The 24,854-nt window shown below is 45.6% G+C and overlaps 1 protein-coding gene across 4 annotated transcripts in view; it reads right to left on the bottom strand.

Annotated features, from left to right (window-relative positions):
* Frmpd1 (FERM and PDZ domain containing 1) overlaps positions 1-24,854 on the bottom strand; it is a 167,029-nt gene that overhangs the window by 58,871 nt on the left and 83,304 nt on the right.

Below are 24,854 nucleotides of genomic sequence, written 5' to 3'. Positions count from 1 at the left end.
TGTCTTGAAAAAAAGTTATGAAGATGGTAACCCCAAGTATTCTTACCAAGGGAAAATCAAATACCCATTTAGTGAGTGGTCCCTCCACCCAGATCTGAGCCCATACTATCTCTCCCCCGAGTTTCTTTATGGCTGTGCAAGTAAATACGAATGATGATTTTACAGTCCTTTTTCTTGCAAAGGGTGGCACGCCATATGCAGTGTTCTTTTGGCACCAGGCTTTTTTTCTTCTCCTTGAGTATACACCCTGGCCATCTTTCAACATCAGGACATAGAATCATTCTTCGTTCTTGTTGACAACTGATTGTTTCACTGTATGAACTGTTCTGTAATCCAAAAAGAAGTCCTTTGCTGATAAACGCTTGGGCTACTGCCAGTCTTTTGCTACTAAAAACAATGCTCAATGAGTTACACAGTCCATACATCATTTCTGCACATATGCGATTATATATATTTGGATGAGATTCCCTATTGATAGGTCAAAGGTCGCGTGCATTTGTGCTTTGATGAATGTTGCCAGGTCAACAGGAAAAGAGATCTACACTTGTAAGATCAATGCTTCATAAATCAATGTATATTGACATTTCTATTGTCTAATCTATTTCACTTTTCAAAGATACTGGTCTCAGTTCACCAAAGTAATTTCATGATAACACAATAAATAACTACACAAAACGAAAGCACAGCAGTGGAAAATAGAATTGGACACAAAGCAACTAAAAACGAATTATAAAAGATTATGCTGTCTAAACACTACACAATTGCTCAAGAAAACCTAGAAGGCAAGGAGAATTATTAAGATAAGAAAAAAAAAAACAAAAAACAACCCAGACATCTAAGATGACTCCGAAAGGTCAGGAGATCTAAAAAGCCACTTACCACATAGATTTTTAAAGAGTTCCACTGGCTCCCTCCATTCCCCAAACATACAGTTCAAACACCCTTACAATCTGTAAGACGAGTTCATCCTAACGAGTTACTTCAGTCTTGTTTTACACTAACTTTCTATTTTCAGATCTGTGCCATCAGTAGGCTTACCTAGCATGCGCAAGGCCTTGAGTTCAATCCCACATAACCCAGGTGTGGTGGCACAGGCCTAGGACCCTAAATTCAAGTTCAAAACCATCCTCTGCCACATAGTAAGTTTAAGGCTAAGCAGGGCTACATGATACCCTGTCTCAAAATGTATGCGTGCACACACACACACAGACACACACAGACACACACACACACGCACACACACTTCACACACACAGACACACACACTTCACACACACTACACACAGACACATATACACACTTCACACACACTACACACACAGACACACACATACGCACACGTACATACTTCACACACACTACACACACACTACACACACACTTCACACACTACACACACTACACACACACACACACACACAAAAACAGACATCTCATTTCTTTTTTTTTTTTTTTTTTTTTGGTTCTTTTTTTTTTTTTTCGGAGCTGGGGACCGAACCCAGGGCCTTGTGCTTCCTAGGTAAGGGCTCTACCACTGAGCTAAATCCCCAGCCCCGACATCTCATTTCTTATTGAGGACTATTTATTTATTTAGATATATAAAGAGTTGCAAAGATAACACAGAATTGCCATCTGCCCTGCACTCAGCTTTCTGGAAAATAACACCTTACATAACCTTTAATACATTTTCTTTTTGCAAAATTAAGACATTAACATCAGCACAATGCTATTAGCCAAACTGCAACCTGCAAGCAATATTAAAACCTCACCAGTTTCTCCACTGTTCCTTCTCTATGCCAGGATCCACTGCAGGGTACAATTTGTGTTTTTGATTTTCCCCTATGCTATTTTTGCTGCTCTAGAGCATAAAGAAGGGAAGCTTCTGCTCGGTGGGACCAGTATAATACAAACATCGGCTCTGACAAAGACAGTGAAAGTGCGGCCTTTCCTGTGACTAAGGAAAAGTGAGTCCTCTTAAATAATGAGCTGGGATGGGCAGTGGTGGCACACACCTTTAATCCCAGCACCCAAGAGGCAGAAGCAGGCAGATCTCTGTGAGTTCAAGGCCAGCCTGGTGTATAGAGCAGGTTGCAGGACAGCCAGGGCTACACAGAGAAACCCTGTCTCTAAGGACAACAGTAACAACAGCAACAGCAACAGTGGAGCATCCCATGGGTGCAGGGAGAGAGGGTTGCCACGGCGCTCCAAGTAAGCACAGGATATCCAAACCGAGTAACTGAAAACCTGGAGGCACAGGCTTTTCAGTCAGTGGAGCAAGCAAGGAACTGATGAACAAAGGCGAGCGTGGACACATGGCTACCATAAAACATACATTCTCGGCTCTGTGCACCTTCACATTCCTCAGTCTTGTAACATGCCAGCTGAGATGTGATCACCGAAGTGAACAGATTTGGCAAATGATCACCACGGCCACCTTCAACTATACTGAAGTGGATACGGTTGCCATCAGTGACCCCCTTCACTGACTCCGACTACATGTTCCACAGGGCTGTCAAGTCTGAGAATGGGAAACTTGTCATCAATGGGAGGGCCACAGACCTCCAGGAGTGAGATTCCCCACAACACCCAATGGGGTGATGGCGGTGTGCAACTTACTGGTGTCTTCAATACCACACAGAAGGCTGTGGCCCTCCTGATGGGCAGAGGCAAAAAGGTCACCCTCTCTGCCCCTTCTGCTGAGGCCCATGCGTGTGTGCTGGGTGTGAAGCATCAGGTGCATACCTCACTTGAGACTCAGCAAAGCTGCTTTCTCCTGTGTCCACCTAACCAATCATGCAAGGTCATCTCAGACATCAGTGTTGTCAGAGCTCATGACCATAGCCCCATGACCCTGTGGCCCCTCTGGGAATGGGCATAATGGCTGTAGGGCTGCACAGATCACCAACCCCGTGTACAGCTTGTCAGAGCTGTGGACAAGGTCATCCTAGAGCTGACCAGGAAGCTCAGAGGCACGGCTTCCTATTTTCTTAATCACAGGGAGGTGAAGTGGGCATCAGAAGGCCTCTTACCAAGGAGCATCTTGGGTTACACTAAGGACCAGGTTATCTCTGTGACGTTAAGAGTGACACCCACTCTTCTACCTCTGATGCTGGGGCTCACAACCTTAGCAACCACTTTGTCGAGCTCATCTCCTGGCATAACACAATTTTGACTACAGCAACAGCATGGTGGACCCATGGTCACATGGCCTCCAGGGAGAAGCCTTGGACCATCAGGAACATGAGGACCAGAGCCACTGCCCACAGTCAGCCCCAATGCACTGAGCATCTCCCTCAAAGTTTCCATCCAGACCCCTAGAGGAAGGGAGGGACATAGGGAGTCTTATCAGAAAATAAGAATGGAGCCTTGGAAATTAAAGACTGCTGAAATAAATCCAATTAAAAATTTAAACAACCCACTCCGCGGAGCATCACAGAGGAATCAAAGAGTTGGGTGGCAGGGTTGCTCAGTGGCTAAAGTTCTTGCCATGAAGTATGCAGACAAAGTCTCCACATAAACGACTGGTGTGTGGCAGCCTATGACGCCGGCCTCGGAGGGCAGAGATGGGGTCAATGGTGTAAGCTGACTAGTTACACTAACCACACTGGTAAGCCTCAACTGAGAGTCTATGTCTCAATGAGAAAATGAAAAGGGAAGAAGACTGAATCGGCACACGCCTACACACACCTATACCCTACACACACCCTACACAAGCACACACACACCCACACAGCCCTATACCTTACACACACCCTATACATACCCACACATACCTACACACACCTATACCCTGCATACACACCCTACATACTTATACACACCCACACACACCCACACACACCTACACATACCCCACACAAGCCCACACACACTACACATGCCTCTACACACACACCCCTACACACACACACACACCTACATGTGCCCCTACACACACACCCCTACACACTCACTACTACACACACTCACACATACCCCTACAGATCCCTATATACCCCTATACATACTGCTATAAACATCCCTACACACAGCCCTACACACCCCCACACAACTCTACACACACTGCTATACACACCCCTATATATTCCCACATACCCCTCCACACACACATACACACCCTATATACACCTCTACACCCCCAGACCCCTACACACAGACCCCTACACCCACCCCTACACACATACCCACACACAACTATACATATGCCCTCACACTAAAAAATACATACATCACACACACAGATAATTACAAAAGTAACAATGAACAAAAGAGAAAGTTATCAAATACCATAGGCCAAGAAACATAGCTAAATGGACCTGTGCCAATCAGGAAGACCAATATTCACATAGGGAAGGTTCTGGAGGCTAGAAACAGCCTGAGATGTTTGAATGAGAAGGGTCCCCATGGGCTCATACTTGATGCTGCTCATCAGGGAGTGGCACTACTTGAGAAGGGTTAGGAGGTGTGGCCTTGTTGGAGGAAGTGGCTTTGAGGTTTCAGAAGTTCAAGCCTGGTCTAGTCTAGACTCTTCCTTCTGTCTGTGGATGAAGATGTAGAACTCGCAGTTACCTCTCCACACCATGTCTGTCTGTGTGCCACCATGCCTCTCCTCCATGATGATAAAGGACTAAACCTCTGAAACTGTAAGCCAGCCCCAATCAAACACTTTTATAAGATTGGCCATGTCGTGGAGCCTCTTCACAGCGCTTGAACACTGGCACTGTCAAATAATTCAATAAGTTATTCCCAAAGATCCAAAATTTCCAGATTGAGGATGTCCACCAAAGCAAGGTGGACCAGGCATTGATCATGCTGTGATGTCAGCTAATGGACAAGCAGAGACAAGAGGTTGTAGCTAGCTTCATCTATACCGTGAGAACCTCTTCCCCACCTCACCCGCACACCAGTCAATCCTGTACAATGAATGAGAAACAAAACCAACAACACTATATATTTCATTTTATTTTAGCTTTTGAGACAGGTTCTCACAATGTAGCCCTGGTTGGCCTGGAACTTACTGTGTAGATCAGGCTGACCCCAAACGCAGAGATCCACCTGCCTCTGCTTCCAAGTGCTAGGAATAAAGACACTAACAACTGTGCCAGGGAAAAGATTAAAAACTAGAAACAGAAAAGAGCTAAACATTTTGGAAGAAAAAAAATAAATCAAACACAAAAGTTGAGACTAAAAAGAGCGGGTTGGGGATTTGGCTCAGTGGTAGAGCGCTTGCCTAGCAAGCACAAGGCCCTGGGTTTGGTCCCCAGCTCCGAAAAAAAGGAAAAAAAAAAAAAAAAAAGAGCATGAGACTTAACGCTTGCATGTTCTGATATCTGCCACTCTCGCAGAGGACCCGAGTTCAGTTTTTAGCATGGATACATAGAGGCTCGTAACCACTTCTAAGTCCAGTTCCAAGAATCCAATGCCCTCTTCTTGTCTCCAGGGGCACCTGCACGCACATGCTCACACATACATGTACATACACATAAACAGAAACAAGTCTTCTTTACAAAGTAAAGCGTAGCTCACAATTCTGTCAGCACTGGGTAATATTTATACCTTTATAATAATGTAAACACTGAAGTGATTTCCCAAAGTAAAAATATGACCCAGGAAGGTAAAGTGAAGGAAAGTGGGGGGGGGGGGATATGAGAGTTCGTCCTCATGATGGCTAGTTGCCACAATTAATGAATTCTGCAATAGCAGTGTAAGAATGTTTCTCACGGGGCTGAGAATGCTGCTCAGATGGTACAGGAGTCGCCTAGCATGCAATGCCCTGGGTTGACCTCCAGCACCACATAACTGCGCACGGGACTCACACCGTAATCCTAACCCTCGGGAGGGTAGGGAGGCCGTTCTCAGTTACATAGAGGGTTCAAGGCCCTAACTAGGCTGTCTCAAAAGGGAAAAATATTTTCAGAAATAATGTAGGAAAACATCAGAGGAAACAAGAAGAGTTTAAGGAGGTTGTTTGTAGGGAATGGAGGCCGCCCATTTCTCATATATATATATATATATATATATATATATATATATATATATATATATATATATGTATGTATGTATATACACACACACATATATATACACATATGTATATATATGTAAAATTTAAAATTTTTACTCATTTTTTAGGCTGAGATAATATAGGTTTAGAGTAAAGCATTAGAAAGTAAAATCATCTAATATTTCTACTCTTCAATGTTAGTTTCATTTATCCCTCTTTTTTATTTTTACACATGTACTTATTTTTTTAAACTAAAATGAGGTTTTATTCATTTCCCCTTACAGTTCTATGAACATCGTTGTATACATCTACAAGTGTTTATGCTATCAGTTCTAATGGTTTTATAGTATATTTTTCTGATTACAATTTATTCAGTAAAGCTATCATCAGAGCAGTGGTGGTTTGAGTAGGTATGGTGGGCCCTACATGCATGTGTTTGAATGCATGGCCCACAGGGAGTGGTGTTATTGGAGATGTGATCTTGTTACTCACACGCGCATGCATGCACACACATACATACATACATACATACATACATACATACATACATTCATACATACAGAGAGAGAGAGAGAGAGAGAGAGAGAGAGAGAGAGAGAGAGAGAGAGAGAGAGAGAAGAAAATTCTATTGCCGACAAATGATCACTTATCAGGTATTTTTCTTAAGATAAACCCGTAGCAGTGAAATCCTTTAAGCATACCTTCTTTATGCTTGGCTGCTGTTTCGAGACAAGATCCCTTTATATAGCTCTGCTGTCCTGGAACTATGTACACACAGCACTGGCCTAGAACTCAAAGAGTTTTGCCTCTACCTCCCAAGTGCTGGGATGAAAGGCATGGGTCACCACACCCTGCTGGCATATCTTCATTAGAAAAAAATCTGAAGTTTATGTGGCTTCCAAGAAAGCACCAGTACACACTCCTGTCAGAAAGGCCTTTATAAACATTATTTTTTAAAAATGTCAACACGATGAGAACAGCACCTAATTCTTAAATATTTATACTCTTAGGGTCTAGACAGATGGCTCAGTTGCTAAGAGCGCAGGCAGCTCCTCCTGAGGATACAGGGTTGGTTCCTGTACCCACATGGCATCTTAGAACTGTCTAGAACTCCAGTTCCAGGGGATCTGACACCCTCTACTGGCCCTGAGAGCACTGCACACATGTAGTGCATGGATATATGTGCAGGCAAAACATCCCCATACACATCAAATAAAAATAAACAACTGGAACATTATAAATGAAGATAAAACGAGAATATTCATACTCTCACAAGCACTCAACTTATCTCTTACGAACAGGTCCTACTACAGTGGGGAAAAATCATGCTTAGCTATTGGTGCAAACACACTCTGAAAAAAAAAATAAAACAAGAGAAGACATCACCCCATCACATTAAAATAACCTAAAATACCCATCCCGCATCAAGCATTACCTCAGAGGGAGGCCTATATGATCAACATTTGTTAGCAATACGCTAACTTCCACCTAAGTTTATAGAAATTCCTTTTTTTATGTATTAAGGTATATTTTCCACAAAAACAGAATCATGTTATATGACTACACTTCTTCTTTTTTTTTTAAAGACAGGGTCTCACTATGCAGCCTAGCTGACCTCAAACTCACAGAGATATGCATTTTTAAGCTGTAAATACATCGGGGCACCTTCTCCTACACAGGCTCACTGCACTGTGATTTAGGTTACTTCATGATTAGCTCCTCTGGCAGTTTCTCTTGGGCCCTGCTTGTTCACCTTTATCCCTTGTTACTTTGTTGCTGTATCTCACAGTCCGCTCCTGTTTTTTCTACTGGAATGTCTGCCTTCCTTCCTTATTTCCAGGTACTTTGTAATAAAGGTGATTTAATGTTCCCCTGCCACAGGCAGGAAAATCACATTGGGTTCCTGTGACACTTACAATAGAAGAAAAAGAATGTAGGTCTTAGACTTCCCACAAGGCAGAGGCAGGAGAGTAAATGGACAGTGAAGTCCCTGGGATGTCGTTGCCAAAGGCATTGCCTGTGAGTTCATCTAGGGGATCAAGTTAGCTGGCAAGTCATAGGATATGGATATAACTGGGTCTGTCTTTTGGGGGGAACCACATTTTCAAGGAACCAGGATGGTAAGAAGGCTTAAAATCAAGACAAGTGAGGTGTGGCAGGCGGGGGTGGAAGGCTGTCCCTGACTAACTCAACAAGCCATGGGATAGCTCCCAGAGAATCAGCGAAGGCTGCACTAGGATAAATGCCTAACACAAGCGAGACTCTGGATTCCATTCCCAGCATGGGAAGAAAGGGAAGGAGGTGGCCTATATCACCATGGTCCACGAATCTCCTAAGGGCCACTATCTGGACAGTACATATTTCCCAGGTCTGAGGGATGGAGAGCCAGAATTAATGGAGAAACGACATGGGTTGGGGCATGAAGGTGGGGGAAGATTTCAGTTCACACTCAGTCAAGACCTTTACAGTGCTCCAAGGATGGACTAGGTTTTCTTAAAAATTAATATTCTGGTCCATGAAAGGACTTAAGCATTAGTTGCATAGCTGCATGACTGTAAAAGATATTCTGTAATGGAGGAGAGAACAACTTGTGAGACCAGGGTCAGAAGACTTCTGCAATTCCCCCAAGCCATGCAATTGGAAGCCTCCCTTAGATCTAGGAGCCAGGAGATGGGATACTTGTTGCCTTCTGTTTTAGATTTAAATCCCTGCATTGCCTTGAGCAGCCGAAAGTTCTGAAGAAACCAAGCATCACAGATGTGAAATTTCTCACCTGGTTCTAGCCTCCAAGGACTGCAGAATTTTCTGAACGGTCACATATGCCCACAAGAACTGAAGACCAGCAAGCTTTCGCCTCCCACTGACTCATCCAACTGTAGCAGTTACTTACAAAGACTGCTAAACGGCTGCCAGATACAGTTTAGCTAACTGATTTCTATAAATGTATATGACTGTAATTAAAATAATTAATTTGCATTATATATCTGGATTGTGGGCAAGCCCATGCCTCCATCGGGGGATCTCCAAAGACCGGACAGATGGCTACATCAACGGAGCCATTAAAAGTGCCCCTGACTCAGCAGGGTCCAAGCAGGTCCATTTAAAGTCAAGAGAATGACCTGCTAATGGCTTTAATATCTGCTTGTGAGGCTGGGCTAATGGAACAAAGGAAGACGCAGATAATCCTCAAACATTTAGAATCCCTGCTACAACCCCAATGCCAAGAAGCATCCAGCTTCTAATGGTTCTATCCTCGCTGTTGGCCCTGACTCCTTGCTTGAAAGTGCCTTTGCCTACAGCTGAATTCCACACCTCTATAGCTTTGGTCTCCTGCAGTAGTATTGCCCTTTGACACATCCCCCCCCTACACACACACACACACACACACACACACACACACACACACACACACACCTCTTCTATATACAGCTTTCTAGATCCAAACCTAGACCTCTCTTTGGGTCTCCTCTGCCCCAGGCTAAGTCTCTGTAGTTCCTCCAGCAGGTCTTTGCGGCCCAGGGTTGCTTTAGATCAGTCCTCTCTGGCTACAATCCATTCTTGCACATACATCCCTTAAATGCCCAAATTCGGGGTTGGGGATTTAGCTCAGTGGTAGAGCGCTTGCCTAGCAAGTGCAAGGCCCTGGGTTCGGTCCCCAGCTCCGAAAAAAAGAAAAGAAAAAAAAAGTGCCCAAATTCCCAAAAAAGAACCCATTCCTGGCTCTATGGAATGAATAGAGTACGAAAAGGCGTGCCCTTTCAAGATATTTTGCAAATGGACAGGTAGAAAGAGGGAGTAAAGGAAGAGAGGAAAACAGAAAGGCAAAAACTGTTTCTACTACATACTTCAAGACGGGATAGCAATTCAAGCCGGCTGCCAGATGAGGAGGAGGAGGAAGAGGATGATGTTCAGCCTGCAAACAATGGGGACTAGAAGAGAAAGAAACAGCAAAGAAATGCAAAAGTCATGATAAGCAAATTTCTTGAGCTGAAAAATAAGTTTCAAATATAAAGGCCACACAAAACAATTCTCAGAGGTTCTAAGAAGGCTTCTCACATACTAAGTTCTTGAGTTACAAAGAAAAGAAGTTAGCTTAAAATCTGTTTTTAAAAGCAAAAAGAGAATAATCATCATCTGAATGATGCTTCCATGGAGGTCAGAAGACAACTCTGTAGAATCAGGTCTCTTCTTCCACCCTTATGTGAGTTACAGGGATCAAACTCAGGTGACTAGGCTTGCACGGCAAGCACCTCTTACCCCTGAGCCTTCTTGCCAGCCCATAGGCTTCTCTTACTGCATAACAGAGATAGAAAAATCATTATTCTTCTCTTTAGGGAATGTAAAACTTTTACAAATGATATTTAAGACTTCAAATTGTAAAGACACGCATAGGTTAGCCTGTGATTTTTTTAAAAAAAAGTTTTATTTTGTGACTGTGTGTATGAGTGTTTTGCCTGCAAACAATGGGGACTACATGCATGCCTGGTGCCTACATAGGTTGGAAGAGGCATTGGATCCCTTGGAACCTGAGTAAATGAACGGTTGCGAACAGCCATGTGGGTGTTGGGAACTGAGCCTGAGTCCTCTGGAAGAGCAGCCACTGCTTTAAACCACCGAGAGGCCTCTCTCCATCCCCAGCCTGCGATTCTCCAACCTACTAAGTGAGATCTTACACTAGCTTGTTTCTTGCCCTCGTCATTGTTTCTTCCTTCCTATCAGGATTCAAGCCCAAGATCCATGACCTCCGTTTTCTCTCAGGACATGTCACCATAATAAATGCTGGTTGAACAAGTGAATGTATCAGTCCCTGAGTGAACAAGACTAAAATAAAAGCAGAAAAAGGCAGAGAATTAAAATATCACTTGAGACCAAGTTCATAGGGTTTTCTGTGAGATCAAGGAAAACAAATCCACAAACCGGTGTTGTAAGTTACTCTTTTTTTTTTTTTTCTTCTTTTTTTCGGAGCTGGGGACCGAACCCAGGGCCTTGCGCTATCTAGGCAAGTGCTCTACCGCTGAGCTAAATCCCCAACCCCTGTAAGTTACTCTTATGAAATGAGTAATGACGGATACTACTCCTAGGTATGTCGCAGCAGACAACTGCCTACTAGCAATGTGTCATTCTAGTTGGCCCTGAATTCCAGACAAGCTGATTCCTGCATAACAATGTCAGCTTCATAAAATGGTGTCTTCCAAGATGTCCCTACCAACCACTGGCAAGTAAATGAATTCTGCTGAGAACTCCCCTGGGTCATGGGATGTCCCGCGCGCGACTTTTCGCCGGCAAGGAGCACCCGGACATTAGAAATCCTTACTGTGACCACTTTATTAATCTTAGAAGAGGAAAAGCCATGCCGCGCCAACATGGGGCGCTTATAAAACCCTCGTGCAGCGCACCCACACCTGATTGGTTGTTACCCATGATCTCATAAGGCACGCCCCGGAGTGGGCAAAGACCGGCACGAAGGCACTCTTGCACATGCGCACAGTTAACTACCTGAAAGGGGGGCCGGCTGGCACGGCGAAGGTTGGCGCCATCTTGTAATGGCGGAGTCTATCCTGACCTACCACGTGGGGCGCAGTGGAAGACAGCGCCATCTAGTGGTGGCGAACGTATTGCGGCCCTCTACAATGGGAGACACCTTCCAAGTGGGGTGGTCCTTCAGGGACAATGTAAGGGGGGGAAGAGGAAGGGAGAGGGAAAGAGAGATGCAGAGCACTGAGAAATTGACTCTGCTCTTTACTGGATGCTCAGTATGCTGCTTGTAGCGTAAAAGACCCCCTCCAGTGAGAATACATTCACTGGGTGGTCAGGGTGGGGAACCCTGGGGCTAGAGAGAATGTTCAGTAGTTAAGAGCTTGTCCTGGGGGCTGGGGATTTAGCTCAGTGGTAGGGCGCTTACCTAGGAAGCGCAAGGCCCTGGGTTCGGTCCCCAGCTCCGAAAAAAAGAACCAAAAAAAAAAAAAAAAAAAAAAAAAAAAAGCTCGTCCTGCTCTTGCAGGGGTCCTGGTTAGGTTTCTACAACCCACATCAGGGGGCTAACAACCATCTGTAACCTTAGTTCCAGGAGATCCAATACCCTTTGCACAACTGTACGTAACATGTTCTACACACACACACACACACACACACACACACACACACCACTCCATGCAGGTCACCAAGAGTGAGAGGAGAAAGAAAGGTATGTCAGGAGAGGGAGGTCATCTCTCAAACTGTACACTGCCCAGCAGCAAAGGGGCCCGGCAAGGCAGTCAATATCTTGGCTCATTTATTCTACAGTTTCTATGGACTTCTTTAATCTTTAGCTCCACAAAGACTGATTCCCCCATGCAAAGAACCAGAAATAAGAACAAAATGAAAACTGTAAGGAACTCTATCCTCAGAATTGGAAACTGTTCTTCCACAGAGAAAATGCAAGTGTATAACCAGGTTATCTTAATGATCCAAAGATAACCTTGAGTTTAAACGTCAAACCAAAAGTATAATTAAAAAAGGATACAGAGATCAGTTTTACTCATGGATCACTTACACAATTCTGAAATAAGATCCAAGCAAGAAAATTAATAATTCTTCAGGTCGAGAAATGCTAGAGTTCATTTTATTGCCCTCTCTGCTTCCGTGCACACTTAAAATTTTTGTTCTTTTTAAATTACCATGTGTTTTTAACTTTTACATTTTTTTTCTTTTTTCTTTTTTTTTCCGAGCTGGGGACCAAACCCAGGGCCTTGCGCTTGCTAGGCAAGTGCTCTACCACTGAGCTAAATCCCCAACCCCTTCTTTTTTTTTTTTTTTTTAAAGATTTATTTATTTTATTCATAGATGGTTGTGAGCCACCATGTGGTTGCTGGGAATTGAACTCAGGACCTCTGGAAGAGCAGTCGGTGCTCTTAACCTCTGACCCATCTCTCCAGCCCTACATTTTTATTATACATGGTTACCTAAAGCCATTTTTCATGCAAGTTTATCATGTACTTTGAACCTATTCCTTTCCTTTATAAAATTATTCTTACTGTTTTAAAATTTTACACTTGCTAACAAACTACAATAACAGTGCATTATAAGGAGTATATAGAATAATTAATCCTAAGAAATAAAACTTCAATTTAAGGAAAACTGTCAATGTATCTTATCATATAAATAGAAACAACAGAATAATATAAATGGTTACATTGTAAACTGTAGGTCATTTGTTACATGTAACCCAATTTCCTTGTTTTAAACCTTGACAAAGAAACACCATGTGATTCTATGTCAGTTTAAAAAGAAAAACAGAAATATTTTGCTTAAAAGAGAAAACAAAATTATAATATTTGCTGCAATGTTTGAGTAGTTGGGGAATAAATGCATCAAGACAAGAAAGGAGATGGAGGATGGAGAAAAGGGGGATGGGGAGGGATTAGGAGAGTTGGGGGATAGAGAAAAGGGGGATAGAGAGAGGGAGAGAGGAGTGGGATGGAGAGAGATGGCTCAGCAGTTAACAGCTCTTCCTGCTCTTCCAGGAGACCCAGGTTTGGTTCCAGGCATTCACAACCATCTCTGACTTCACCTGCCTCTGCAAACATCAGGTATACACAAGGTGCAGACATGTATGCAGGCAAAATACCCAAACTCCTTTTTAAAAAGCAACAAATGAGAGAACTACTACAGTCTTGGAAGAACTGATTCAGCAGGTGATGGGTGGGTCCTGAGAAAGCTCATTTTAATGTGGTTCTTAGAGAAAACTTAGGGATTCCTAAGGAGAGTGCTGAGCTCAGCCCTGGGTAACCTGGCCTGCTCTCTGTTCAAAAGTCATAAAGCCTGGTTTATCTCTGCTAATACCACCAGGAATACAGACCTAAAATGCTACCATCCTGTTACTATCCACAAATTCCACGGTTTTTGCATGTATATCATACTGTCTTCTACCAAAAGACTGCTCTCATGACAAATTTGGGAGAAAGGGGTGTATAGTTTCCTGTGCCTCTGGTAAATCACCCAAGAATACAGCTTAAGAGAGGCAGGGTTTGGGCTCAGTCTCCAGTCCATGGTTGGCAGGCTCCACTGCTATGAACCTATGATAACGCAGAACTCGGCCATAGCAGAGGACACAGCAGCTGCTTACCTCATGGAGAACAAAGTCCAGCTGTCCAGAGCACTCCTCTAGCCACTACTTAGCCCAAATAGTTTCCACCTTCCCATAATGCCAGTGTATAAATCCATCGAGGGATTAATTCATCGATTAGGTTGCAGCCCTTGAGACCCAATCACTTGAAAAAATACGGCCAGCTAGCAATGAAGGCTTCGATGCACAGGCCTTTTGGGGGGGGGGGCATTCTCAGGCCCCATTCATCACCTACTGAATCAATTACTTCCTGGACTGTAGTAAAAACTAACATTTTTACCCACAGATTCATAAACTATGTCTATCCCATAATCCTCTGTCCTCTTTATCCCTCTGAAGCCCCTCTGCTCATGCCTTCCTCTCCTCTTAATTCTAATTAGATTTGACCTTCAGCAATAGCTTGAGCCTTGCGGCATTCAGGACAGTTTCCTGGCTGCTGGCCTAGCATGTCTCACTGGATCGCTAATTGTGGTAGACTGACTGGGAAGGATCCCCATAGACTCCTCTTCCTGGCCGCCAGCAGGAGACAGTTCTGCTACTGACTAAGGTGTAGAACTCTCAGGGCCCCAGCACCATGTCTGCCTGCACAGAAGCCATGCTTCCCACCTTGATGATAATGGACCGAACCTGTAAAACTGTAAGCCATCCCTGATTAAAAGTTTTTCTTTTAAGAGTTGCCTTGTTCACAGTGTCCCTTCCCAACAAAGGAACCCTAAGACACTGTACTGGCTACTTTTGTGTGTCAACTTGACACCTCTCATCCAGTTGGAGTTAGAAAAAGGAGCCTCAGTTGAGGAAATGCCCCCATGAGACCCAGCTGTAAGGCATTTTCTCAACTAGTGATCAAGGTAGGGAGGACCCATTGTGGGTGGTGCCGTCCCTGGGCTGGTGGTCTTGGGTTCTATAAGAGAGCAAGCTGAGCAAGCCAGGGGAAGCAAGCCAGTAAGTAACATCCCTCCATGGCCTCTGCATCAGCTCCTGCCTCCTGACCTGCTTGAGTTCCAGTCCTGACTTCCTTTGGTGATGAACAGCAATGTGGAAGTGTAAGCTGAATAAACTCTTTCCTCCCCAACCTGCTTCTTGGTCATGATGTTTGTGCAGGAATGGAAACCCTAAGATAGACACCAATCACAGTTCCCGCCTCTCATCCAGCTTGGACCAAGGCATCTGCACTTCTGCCTGTATTTTCTAACCTTGTGTAGATCTGGTCTTGTTTTCTGCCCCCTCGACCAGTGTTCCCTGAAGGGAAGAGGAGCGCACGACCCATGCATAGCCTAGCAGAGCTACGACCACCAAGCAATGTTTGTTGAATGAACAATGACAAGAACATGGATTCCAAAAACGCAGTGGTGAGATCAGAACAAAAATAATTTAATTATTCAGACTTCTAAAGACGAAGAAAAAGTTATTAGTCAATACTTTAGAGAAGCTCATTATATTAACTTTCTGCTTTTACTACCATTTTAAAAATGTTTTTAATTACACTGTGTGTGTGTGTGTGTGTGTGTGTGTGTGTGTGTGTGAGAGAGAGAGAGAGAGAGAGAGAGAGAGAGAGAGAGAGAGAGAGAGAGAGAATGACTTTTAAGAGTCAGTTCTCTCCTACCATCTGGGTTCCAGGGATCAAATCTGGGTAGCCAGGTGTGCACCAGCTTTGTGTGTGTGTGTGTGTGTGTGTGAATGCATGTGTGTGTATGTGTGTGTGTGCGCGTGTGTCTGTCTGTGTGAGAATGTGCGCATACATGTGTGTGTAACTGTGTGTGTGACTGTGTGTGTGTGAATGCGTGTGTGTATGTGTGTGTGTGAATGCATGTGTGTATGTGTGTGTGTATGTGTGTGTGTGTGTGTGTGTGTGTGTGTGTGTATTAGCTGCTTCATTACGGTGATCATAGTTTGGTGAACAATAATGAGCTTCTGGGTCGTAGTTGGCTGAATTTCTTATACGTCACTTTATCGGGAAAATGTCACTCTGAGGAAGGAAGGGGCGTCTGTCCTGGACCGTGTGATACTTCTCTAGTACAGCTGCCACCGAGACCCCGTGAAAGCATTTGATAGCTCTGTCCCCCAAGGATCAAGTCAACCCAGGTCTGATACAAAATCCATTCACAAATCATGTGGTCTGCTGTGGCTATAGAAACAGTCAAGGAAAGCCAGATGGCGGTCTCATTTCTCATATGCCCGTACCTCCTCCACCTTCCTTTCTTAGCCTGTGTTTCCAGGAGCCATCTTGCCCAATACCTTCTGTTTTATAGAAAAGGGCTTCAGATGCCTAACAGGAATTTTACCATGAACCAAAGAGAAACCAGTGGCTCCCACATGGTCGTCTAGGTCTCCTTGGCCCATGGGAGCATGACTGTTGGACATAACCCTTCCCTCCATCCTTCCCGGGGCTCATTTCCCCTCTGGCTGATGCTAAGTCATATGACTAACTTCCCATCTTACCCTTGGAGTGTCCCAGGTCCTGGCCATTAGCTTCCTCGGCTGTCTCACCCCAAACCAGGTGCAAATGAGACACAGGAGATGGCTCTTGATAAAGCACCTAGGGTCACCACCATCCACGGCAGCATTCCCAAATGACAGATGGCCTCAAACTACCTTTCTGACTTTTCCCATGTCAGCAAACTGCCAGCATATTATACTATGACACTATGGTGTGGTGCCTCCCACAATAGTGGCACTCTGAACGGTAATCTTCACTGAACCACAGGTTTGGTAAAAATAGTTTAAACAGAAAGCATTCATTTCCCATTATCACCCCAAACATCCTTGGTGCCACAGGTGCAGACACAGTGTCCTCGCGTCCTAGGATTTCACATCTGCCTGACAAGATTGGGCATCTCAGAAAGAGCTGAGCTGCTTATCTGACTCACTGCAGACAGCCTCAGTGTGGCCCTCTGGGAGCTTCAGGGAGGCAGCAGCCAGCATTGATGGGAAGGCAGGATGTGTCTGTCTCCTGACAAGGGGCATGGCAGCTGCATGTAACCCAACAATGACATTTGCCTTTATCTCTGAGGGTTGCCTCGGGGACCTCAGGACAGCTGAGGTGAAGGGCAGGCCCTGCTGGTATTCAAGTCAGCCCTTTCCCACATCCTTTTCAGGGTTCATTATCCATCTGATAAGGCAGATGAATTGTGTGACCAACTTCCCATCGTCCTCTTGGAGTGGCCTGGGACCCATACCCCCCAAATTGCTGTCAGGAGACAGCAGGAGACAGGTTCTAGGCCTCGGGACACACTGGAACAAAACCCCAACACTCACACATCCTGGTGGGGGATCCAACTATACTAAGCATGATAAAGGAATGTAGAAATGTTAGAAAGGGTAGGTGTTGGGGGACAGAGACGGAATCCATACTGGCATGGTCACACTGAGTATCATTTATTCTGAGATCTCAGTGTGGGTTCTCCCAGGAGAGCCCTGGAGTCCTACCTATTTGTCTAGTTCTCTGAGTCACATCTGTACGCAGTGACCTAGCCACCACCACACATCTGAACAAACATGGCTGCATCGCTTCTGTCCTCCATGAAATCAGCTCTAATTTCTACTTTCTTTCTTTTTTTTTTTTTTTTTTTTGGTTCTTTTTTTTGGAGCTGGGGACCGAACCCAGGGCCTTGCGCTTCCTAGGCAAGCGCTCTACCACTGAGCTAAATCCCCAACCCCTAATTTCTACTTTCTACTGGTTCCTTTAAGAAGCACTGATAAAACCAGGCAGTGGTGGCTCATGCCTTTATTCCCAGCACTGGGGAGGCAGGCAGATCTCTAAGTTCGAGGCTGGCCTGGTCTACTGAGTTCCAGGACAGCCAGAGTTACACAGAGAAACCCTGTGTCAAACACAAAAACAAAACAAGAAGCCTCGTTGAGCAGCAGGATGTCAGAGAGAGACACTGTGGGGTTACTGAGACCCTGCAAACAGAATCCTCGCAGTCCCTGGAGTCAAAGAAACATGTCACCTAACTCAGAGCAGATCAGAAGGGCCACTTGCTGGAGACCTACACCTTTCAAGCAGTTTCATGAGCACAGATGCTCTTGTCATGACCCTCCTCCTCCCACTTGGCCTCAGAGCTCTTCCCCAGTGACCTGTCATGTCAAGAGCAGAGGCTTGGACACATCCTGGCTTGACCTCAACTCTCCCTGACCATGCTGCCAGAGAGTTACTTTAAACTTTCCTCAGCCTGTCGGTGAAATGGGAAGTGTCTCCCATGTCATGGGACGTTAGATAATAGACACAGTGTGGACATAAAAGAACCTTGGGGACTGCAATGCATGGCTAGCACTGAGCCCTGGGTAGACTGCGTTGAGCTGGGAGGAGTGGCTTGGGACTGTCATTTCAGTGGGCTGCAGAGCCGCAGATGAAAGGGAGAGAGAAGAGAAACCAGAGAGACCGGAGGGCAACCAGAGAAGCCTGAGGTTCAAAGAGACGGTGGCAACAGTTTGGAGTGGTCTCAGGAAGATAGTAAAATAATACTGAGCCAACAAGTCTCCTCTTGGGTACATACTCCAAAGAACAGAACACAAATGTTCACATGAAAACCTGCCCACTAATGTTCGAGGAGCAATATTTATGATAACCAAATGGCAGAAGCAGACTAAAAGGGCATCAGTGAATAAACGGATAAGTAGATCATACAATGGAATATGATTCAGCCGTGGTAACAGGATGAAGTAACGATACACGCTACGACCTGGATACATCTTTAAACCATGTGGATTGAAGAAGCTAGGCACAAAAGATAAAATATTATAGGCTCCCATTTATATTTAATGTCCAGAGACAGCAAGGCTATGTAGAGACGGGAAGCACACTGGTGGTTGCCAGGGCCTGTCAGAAGGAGGGGCTGAAAAGTGCTGCTTCATGGGTACAGGGTTTATGTGGGGGATGATGAAAACTTTAAACTAGATAGCAGTAATGATTATATAACAGTGTGAGTCTATGTAAACACCGCCACGCTGTATACACTGAATAACAGTGTGAGTCTATCTAAACACCACCACACTGTATACACTGAAATGGCCAGGGCTGGAGATGGCTCAGTAGGTGAAGGCACCTGCCACCAAACCTGAAGACTGAGTTTAACCCTTGGGATTCACACGGTGGGAGGAGAGAGCCAACTCCAGAAAATCGTTCTCTGACCTCCAAGTGCATTTGTGCATGTACACACACACACACACACACACACACACGCACACGCACATGCACACACACATACAACAATGTGAAATAAGGAATAAAAGGTAAATTTTATATCGTGCATTTTACTATTGCAAAAAGTGTGCGACTGACGTGGTCAGATATATGTAAAGGGAGCTAACAAAATGCACCCTATAAGGAATCCAGATTGGGGGTTGGGGATTTAGCTCAGTGGTAGAGTGCTTGCCTCGCAAGCACAAGGCCCTGGGTTCGGTCCTCAGCTCCAAAAAAAGAAAAAGGAATCCAAATTGTTGATTAGGGCCTTCATTGGAGGAGCTCGACGCTACACATGTGCACATCGTGCCCAGGAGCAGGGCTGGAAGTCTGCAGGGACCATCTCAGCACAGAGGTCTTCAGAGCCTGCAGCATTGAGTATCCTCCAAGCACCGAGTGGAGTCTCCCCCTTCTCCACAGACACGTTGGTTATTACAAATGCCTTCATTCTCATCAGTAGAAGAACTATTGACGACCGTCTGGGACTAATCTGACCACACTATAGAGTATGGACTAAGATCTAGATCTGTGTTTCTACTGTGAAATGATGTATCGTGACACTAGGCACCAGCAAATTTCCAAAACCCTCTGGGCATCTCTGATACCATGAACGCCAAAACCAAAATCCACGACTGCTTGGGGAATTTAGTCTGAGGGTTCCTGGAGCCATGGCTCGCTACTCTAATGGACTGAGCTGTGATTCCATGTGTCTGTCTAGGAAGTGAGGTGGGCTCCCAATCCTACCAGATCAAAGACAGCCACAATCACAGCACAGTCTATCAACAATGGCTTCCAGAGCCAGGCCCAAGGCATGCTTCTCAGGGCTGTGACCCATGGCCTGTGACAGCAAGACTTTGTTCTCCCCGATAACCCTCGTCTGAAGCCCATACCTTCCCACAGATGAGGTACCTCCCATGGCTTTAACTGTTCACTTTTTGGATCCACACTCTGGAGTTCAGACTCTAGTTTTCAGCCATCTCTAGTTAAAGGGGCGGAGTCTAAGTCAGAGTGCCCATTCTACCAGTGTCTTTCACTGGGACCTGTGCTGGGCATGACAGCGGGGACCCAGGTTATCCAGTCATGGCCCTTGCCCTTGAAATCCTTATGTTCTAGAGAAGGTGAAATACACTCTTCACCAATACAGTTCAGAGTGTGGAATCGTCAAGAAGAAGGATGCACAACACATTCTGACAAGGAGGCTAAGAAATACTTCCTCCAGGGCAGCATGGGTCTGGCTTGTCTCTGCTTGAGGCCTGATTGCTGTCAGGCGGCCAAGAGTGCCAGGTGCCATCTGCCAATCAGGACCCTGCACAAGGTTCAGGCCAAAGGGTTACTCTGGCTGTCTTAATTAAGCCCTAATTAAGTATTCTGCTCGGAAACCTCCCTCTTGTAGAACTGCACAGTTTACAGGGAATGATTCAGGGAGTCGGATCAGCTGTTGGGTGACGGCAGCCGTTAAGAGCAGCGCCGACAGCTGTGAAAGGATGCCAATGAGATTCAGGAATTCCCCCCACAGTACAAGGCTCAGAAATACAGAACGCCAGCCCTTGTGAAGCATTCGGCCCTGTCCCTAGCCTCAGCAGTGCCCAGCTTTGGCCATGGGAAGAGGAGATGGGACAGGCAACTAAAGGCCTGTGCGGTTCTGTAGGAAAGAAAACCAGAGTGACTGGCAGACAGAGCTGCGCCCCTCCTCGCCGAAACTTTAACTACTACTAACCAGAAATCACAGAGCATTCCGGAAACTGCTGTCAAGTCAAGCACTTTGATTTAATGTGGGCCGTAAACTACAGGCTATATACCTATATATAAAACTATAATCTGCAAAGCCATTGCCTTCTGGAGGAACCAAACCCTATGTAACACTGGGCATAGACAGGCAAGAAACACGAATCTGGTTTAACGTGTAATGTGTTTCCGGTTCGGGCAGGGAATCCTTGGAGTGTGTACTTTAGTGTCTGGCTTCACAGATTGTGCAGCAAGGAAACCTCGTCTAATGATGGGAGAGGTCTCTGGGGAGGGGCAGAGCCAAGGTTCTCTGGAGAGTCCGGATGGGCTGAATGAAGGCCCGGCGGTCTGAGCAGAAGCAGCTGCACACCTCAGGTGACCTCAAGTCTGCCTCTGCAAGAGCATCCCTTCCCTGTACCCGCATCTCTTAGGTCTAGTCCCATCCCAAAGCCCTGCCACACCCACTAAGATTCTGACTGGAAGAGAAGTCAGAAATTGGATTTATTCTGTCACAAGTAGCCACTAGCAAGCTCACACGAGGGCAAGACCCTGGCACCTGCATCAACAGCAACAAAAGTCCCTCCCCGCTCTCCTTCCCAAGCCCAGAACCCAGGTTTAGGGTTCATCCATCCGAGTTTGGGAGCCGTGGATATATAGCTCAGTGGTTAGTGCTGGCTTAGCATGCATGAGGCCCTGGGTATGAGCTCTGGTCTTGCTAAGACAAAACGAGAAAGAAAAAAACACCAACAAACAAAGACCAAAGCAACAGCAAAAATCCAGCCACTCCCTGGCTCCTGTGAATGTGACTCCTTAAACCTTTCTTCCCAGACCACTGCACAGGGTGGAGCTGGTATGGTGTCGGAGGTGGGCCACTGCACCCGGTCCCCTGGCTGTGGTGTTTCCATCTCTCATCGACACCACGTATCATGGAATGATCTTCTATGAGGTAAATCTGACTGTCACTCTCCTGCACAGAACTCTGTCACCCCATAACTTTTAGGGTGATTTATGAGGTTCTCACAGTGAGCCCTGGGCTTCTGTCTCAGTTCTGCCACTTCATTCGATGGATGACTGGGAACAGATTTACTCCCCACTGATAAAGTGCTGATAACGACAGCACCTGTCTCACAAGGCTCTTGTGAGCTCAAAGGAAGGAATGCGTGTAACTGCTCGGAACATGCTGTGCTGGTGTAGAAGCGAGCGAGGCACAAATGGTAGCGGCTATAATCATTTCTGGGCCATCAAGGCCCTAAGTGGTCAGCTCCCATGTCTCTGTCTGTCTGTCTGTCTCTGTCTCTGTCTGTCTGTCTGTCTCTGTCTCTGTCTGTCTGTCTGTCTCTGTCTCTGTCTGTCTGTCTGTCTCTGTCTCTCTCTGTTTGTCTCTGTCTCTCTGTCTGTTTCTCCTCTCTCTCTCTGTTTGTCTCTGTCTGTCTGTTTCTCCTCTCTCTTTCTCTCTCTCTCTCTCTCTCTCTCTCTCTCTCTCTCCCCCCCCCCTCTCTCCCCTCCTTGCTTTCTTCTCTCTCAATACTCTCACATTCCAGAGGGTTCCAGCTCCTCGAGCTCTTGCTCACGGATCAGAACCTTCCATTGCCAAGTCTAGTCTTCCTACTGCTGCCACCCCCGTAGAGTAGGGAAGTCATTACCATCTTGCTACTGTTCTGTTTGTGTTTCTGTAGAGCTGGGGCTCAAACCCAGGGCCTCACACACACTAGGCAGCCACTCTATCTACCATTGAGCCTTACTGAGTTATGATTACACAAGTCATTGCTTTTCAGCACAGCCATGGAGTTGAACATCCACCATCACAATCAACTTCAGAGCATTTCACGGCTCCCTGTGAAGCCCCCCGGACTCAGAATTAGACGCTACCATGTCCCTGTGTCCTCAACCAACTCTCGACAATTACTAATCACCCCAGTTGATTTTTAAGTTTCTCCAACTCTGGGTGAGGTGCTCCAGAGTCCACAGTGCCTTCCCTCAAACAACATTGACCATGCGTCAATAGACAGTAAGTCTTATACCCTAGTTCTCTGGTTCACATGAATCTCCACTGTGGGATAGATGCTCAGTGCATACCGGCTGAGTGACTGAAGTCAATGGTGCAAACTGACCAATGCTCAGGCCAGAAAAATCAACAGTAACGGTCTACCCCATACATGACCAGTAATGAAGGCGTTCTTTCCTAAGCTACTAACATAGCCACCACTGGTGTGTCAGATCCTTGAACGATGAGCTTCCTCCGGGAGCTTTAACAAGGTCAGTCTTGAGTGAGAAGGAAGACAGACAAGAGTTAGAGAAAGTGAACAGAAGCCCCAGTTTAGGTGTTTGCTACTGGTTGGTTTTAAGGGACCTGGCATCCCCAGATCATTACTGAGTGAAGTCAGTACAAATGTCTAAAAGAAAATGTTAAAAAGGAAAGAGGGAAGGAAGGAGGCAGTTTGTTTTACAAGTTTCCCACAAAGCCTTTCTGTTAAGCGATGTCTGTTTTCCTGTGCATTCCCAATTATAAAATTAGATCTGCTTCCCCCAGACAATAATCATGCCCTTTCAGAATCCAATGACCATCATAAGAAAAGCAATTACCTCCTAATTAAACATTAAGGCAATTTCCAATCCATCAACACCCTGAGGCAAAAGTTACAGAGCGAGACTAACAGGAGTCTCCCCTCACAGTTCTGTCCCATACTGCTGGCTAACCGCGCTGGAAACAGTTCTGCTCAGGTCTCGCTTATGAGAAACCTTTCAATGGCTCCCTACTGCCTCCAGGATGAAGAACGGCTCCTAGTTGGATACAGGAAAAGCCCCCAGCCTTGGGTCCTGGCCTACTTTCCCAGCCTCATTTTCTTCTAATCACCTTCAAATAACCTCCGTCCAACCTGCCCACAGCACCCCTGCCTCTACGTTCTCTCTCTTTCCTAGAAGGTACTCGACTTAGCCCCAAGTCTCCCATGTCAAAAATTCTGCTGTCAACCTAGGCATGGCCGCACACACCTTTAGCCCCAGCACTTGGGAAGCAGAGACAGGCAGATCTCAGTGAGTTTGGAGGTCAGTCTGGTTTACAGAGCTAGTTCCAGGCCAGCCAAGAAGACATGTGTTTCAGAAAACAAAACAAACAGAAAACACCAAAACTTGTCAGTGGTTTTCTACAGGGTGCTGAGTCACGACTTCTGCAGTCGGCACCATTACTCAGTTTCCTTCCCTCCTTGCTTTATTTTCATTGTTTGTTTGTTTTGTTTGTTTGCGACAGTCCGTGTAGCCCAGGCTAGCTTTGAAATCACTGTGCAGCTGATAATGTCCTTGATCTCCCTGTCCTCCCACAGAGCCAGCTGTTAGGTCAGCCACGGTATGGCAGGGGCATTTTTCAAAGACTAGAAATTTCATTTTAATTAGATCAAAGCGTAGGGCAAAGTTCAAACTGTATCCTCCCCCCCCCCCCATCTTATGTGTAATTCAGAGGTGAAAGTCTACACTGTCTAAAGGGGTACAAACATAGAGTGGGGAGGTCTGAACTTGAATGAGGGTCTGTAAAAACTGTTCCCATCCTATCACTAGGTCACTCTGTAACCCAAGCCCACTCATTACCGGATTAGGACACCATTGTGCTACAGGAGATCTGGAGTTAGAGCTGGATAAAGGTGCTTTCTGAGTTTGATCCCTGAAGCCCCACATCATGGAAGGAGAAAGCCAACTCCCGAAGTAGCCCTTTGACCTTCACCATTGTCCTCTGGCACCCACACCCCATGCCCACAACAAACACAGAAACAAAGGAACCCTCGAGATAAGCGCAAGATCTCCTTTCTTGGTATTTACATCCTACAATCCTATAATTTGGAAAACCTGTG

This window comes from Rattus norvegicus, chromosome 5 (assembly GCF_021556685.1).
Source record: "Rattus norvegicus strain SHRSP/BbbUtx chromosome 5, alternate assembly SHRSP_T2T, whole genome shotgun sequence".
Lineage (NCBI taxonomy): Eukaryota > Metazoa > Chordata > Mammalia > Rodentia > Muridae > Rattus > Rattus norvegicus.
The sequence above is the reverse complement of the archived record's forward strand: the minus strand, read 5'-3'. Positions and strand labels throughout refer to the sequence as shown.